We start from the raw sequence: 4064 nt of genomic DNA, 5'->3' as shown, positions 1-4064 counted from the left end.
ATAAGTGGATACAACAGGAAATGTTTGGTGTTTGAACATACCCCAGTGCCTCAGGACTTGTCAATCCGAAAGCCACTTTAAATTTGCAAAACTGTTGTAGAATCAGAGATTGATTGAGCCTAGCAGGTGCTGCCACTAGAACTTTCCATGGAAGTTAGTTTTGTATCCAAGTGTATTGGGTTTTTTAAAAAATAGAATGGGGAAAGGCCAGTTAAGAACCTCTGTAAAATTGGGTTTTTCTTTTTAACAAAAACACAAGAGAACAAATCCACTTGTATTTACTTTTCAGTAAGTTTAAATCCTTTAGGGGTACAGTATGACAAGGATTCTGTGACCAATGACCTCAGCAGGAAGGTAGCTTCCTAATTTGGCACGAACCATGCCACTGTTTCCATGAGCACGAGTCACCTTTCCCCAGATGACTCTGGTTTTGTTCGGTTTGCCACGGGGAGTCACTGTGTTATTCTTTGTTTTGTACACATAAGCACGTCTTTTGCCTAGATAGGGGGGAAGAACAGTGTTCTTTCTCTGATTCTGGTTAAAGCCAGCAAAAGTGGCCTCGGACCACAGCCTTTCAGACACGTTTATTGTTACAGAAGTCCTGTTCCCTGCAGGCCTCCACTGTCTCTAAAACGGTGGAAATAGTCAAACTGGGTTTTGATACATCGATTCATTTAGCACTTCCTGTCTGGCAGGTTCTATATTAAATGTTGAGGATGAAGACACAGACAAGATATTGTCCCTGTATTCAAGAGGCAATTTGAAGTTTTCTGTGTTATTTTTAGGTTATTACTGTATTTCTAAGTATTTGTGCTCTTACTTTACTAATTTGAAGCAGAAGTATGGATGGAAGACAATGGAATTGGGGTGATAGTGGGGAATGAAAAATTTTCTTACATGTAAGCAAGAAGAAAATGTCAACCATTGCTCTCCTGTTAATGGGATTATGGGGTAGAGATTTCTTCAGACTTTCATGTGCTTTCCAAACTTTCTGGAAAAGTTTGTTCAGATAAAATGATTCCAAAATATTAAAATTGGAAAATAAATTTATTTTAAAAAACGTGCCCAACCAGTGTGGCTCAATGGCTGAGCATCGAATCTGCGAACCAGGAGGTCACAGCTCCATTCTCTGTCAGGGCACTTGCTTGGGTGGCGGGCTCAATACCCAGTAGGGCATGTGTTATCTATCTCTCCCTCTCCCTTCCTCCCCAAAATCAAGAAAAATATATTAAAAAACAACAAAATATACATATATATTAAAAAAACAACAACTACAAAAAACGTGACAGACAAAATCTACAACTAATGAAATAAAGTACCTAAAGTGTTTAACACAATGGCTGGCACATAGTATATGCTTAACAACATTGACTACTGTTGTTAATATTATTTTAATTATTGCTGTATGGGAGAACATATTTGCCAATGATATTTCAGATAAGGGTTTAATCTCCAAAATTTACAGAGAACTCATACAACTTAACAAAAGGAAGGTAAACAATCCAATAAAAAACGGGCAAAGGACCTAAATAGACACTTTTTGAAAGAGGACATACAGAAGGCCCAGAGACATATGAAAATATGCTCAAAGTCACTAATCATCTGAGAGATGCAAATCAAAACAACGATGAGATACCATCTCACACCTGTCAGAATGGCTATCATCAACAAATTAACAAACAAGTACCAATGAGGATATGGAGAAAAAGTGTAAGGAAGTGTAGGAAGCTTACCATAAGCAGAGGAAAGGTGGTGAATAAGTCCAGCAGATGAGTTTTCCTGTTCTAAAAGTTCATATAAATTAAATTTAGAATATACAACATATATGCTTTTGTATAAGGCTTCTTTAGCTGAGCATAAGGTTTTTGAATTTCACCCATCCTATTGCATGCAATTGTAGGTGTTTGTAGTTGAACATTATTCCATTGTAAGTGTACACCACAATGTACTTATCCATTCACCTGCTGGTGGACATTTGGGTTATTTCCAGGTTTTGGTCACTATGAATAGAGCTGCCATGAATGTTTTTATATAAGAGAGGTGAGATTTTTAGTTCACTGTTACTCCCCCTTCACTGTACTACAGAAGCAGGAATATGCTCTGCGTCGCACAGAAATTTTAATAAAAGTGCAAAGAACAGCCCACTTGATCCTCTGTTGGCCTCATGAAGGCACTTGGGTTCTAGCATCTACAGATAAGAAGAGCTGGGTCAGGTAATTCAATACAGACACAGCAGCAGCCTGACCTGAGTTTCAAATCACCAGCATCTGATACATGAACCAGACTTTGAGGTGAAGGATGTCTAGGTGGGGAAGTGTTCTTGCTGATGCTTAGGGGTGGGGCACCGATCTCTTCTACACCCTTCAGTGTAAACCGGAATCTGTAACTACCTAAGGGACTCTTTATCCCCTTCCAAATGTTCTTAATCCCACTGCCCCTTGTCCCTTTCCTGTTTTCCCCAAGGGACTGGCCTGGTGGCAGTGATCTGTAACTCTAGCTTTACTGGAGAAGCCCTGGTACCGTTAGTGGATCTGCACACTCAGCTGATGCAGTCACAGAGTGAAAACAACTCCTGTGCTGAGGCTGCCAGGGAACATCAACTGCAACTCCCCTATGCACCTCTGTCCGATTATTCCAGTTTCAGTCACTGTGTCTGTGACTTTAAATTGAAGTACGACACTGTACAAGCAGGACAGTATGAGGAGTGTCAGTCTTTAGTCCAGCCAGCGAGCCAGAGCTCTGACAAGGGGACTGACGGCTTTGAAGATGGTGGACTCCTCTTGGTCCTGGGCTCCTTGTGATTACCATGAGCCACGATAGACCTGCGATGGGCAGGAGCAAGAAGTAAAATTTTATTTAAGTCACTGGGTTAAAAAAAAAAAAAAGAATATCTGTTTTCAGTGAATTTTTATTTCTGGAGGTAAATAAAAAAGGGATAGCATTTTGAAGCATTTTTATTTTTGTCTGAGAAGATACATCTTTCTTGCAGGAATTTTCTTTCCAGGAAGAATTTCTATTGTCTTTTCATATTTTACTGTACATTCTTTCTGAGGTTTTTGTTGTTTGTTTGTTTTTTGTCCCTTTTCATCTTTTTTTTTTTTTTTTTTTTTTTTGAAGAACGTTCGAATCTCCTGCTGCTTGACAGCTGTGACACAGCCCAGGGCACCAGGGCGCCGCCGAGCTCTTACTGAGTTTTTTTGTGCTATGTTTTATACTCCGTTTCTTCTTTATTTTTATGTACTTTTGTTTTTCTTAAACACCCCCATCCCAGCCTCCTAGATAATTCATTATTTTCACACATTTAACAAGTGCTTCCTATTTCATCATTTTCTCTGTTCTCTAGATTTCTTTCAAATGGATCTTTCTGTGCTATTGGCAGGGTTTTTGCTTTCAGCCTTTCCTTCTTAGCCTCTAACCACCACACTTGAGTATGTACAGTAAGTAATAAGGAGAGATTATTTTTCTGGTAGTATTGTGAACTGACAACTGGAAAAATCTCCCTATAAAACATCTGGAAGTGCTGGATAAGATACAAGAAACACTCTTTAAAAAGAAAGACCTGGGCCAAAACCGGTTTGGCTCAGTGGATAAGCGTTGGCCTGCAGACTGAGAGGTCCCAGGTTCAATTCCAGTCAAGGGCATGTGCCATGGTTGCGGGCACATCCCCGGAGGCGGGTGTGCAGGGGGCAGCTGATGGATGATTCTCTCTCATCAATGTTTCCAACTCTCTATCCCTCTTCCTCTCTGTAAAAAATCAATAAAATATATATATAAAAAAAGAAGAAGACCTGAGCCTGGTCGGCGTGGCTCAGTGGTTGAGTGTCGGCCTATGAACCAGGAAGTCAAGGTTTGATTCCTGGTCAGGGCACATTTCTGGGTTGCTGGCTCTATCTCCAGTGTGGGGCTTGCAGGAGGCAGCCAATCAATGACTCTCTCTCATCATTGATGCTTCTATCTCTCTCTCCCTCTCCCTCTCCCTTCCACTATGAAATATAAGAAGAGCTGAACCAGCAAGAATGTAGGTGTAGATGAACATGCTCCCAGGAACAAGCTGGAATTACAAC

The 4064-nt window shown here is 40.4% G+C and overlaps 1 pseudogene; it reads right to left on the bottom strand.

Moving 5' to 3' along the window:
* Positions 1 to 241: 241 nt before the first annotated feature.
* Positions 242 to 2188, bottom strand: LOC118724390 (annotated as a pseudogene).
* Between the last annotated feature and the right edge of the window lie 1876 nt (positions 2189 to 4064).

The sequence above is a fragment of the Pipistrellus kuhlii genome, unplaced genomic scaffold (genome assembly GCF_014108245.1).
Source record: "Pipistrellus kuhlii isolate mPipKuh1 unplaced genomic scaffold, mPipKuh1.p scaffold_m20_p_1, whole genome shotgun sequence".
NCBI classification, from domain to species: domain Eukaryota; kingdom Metazoa; phylum Chordata; class Mammalia; order Chiroptera; family Vespertilionidae; genus Pipistrellus; species Pipistrellus kuhlii.
This window is presented reverse-complemented; position numbering and strand designations above follow the sequence as displayed.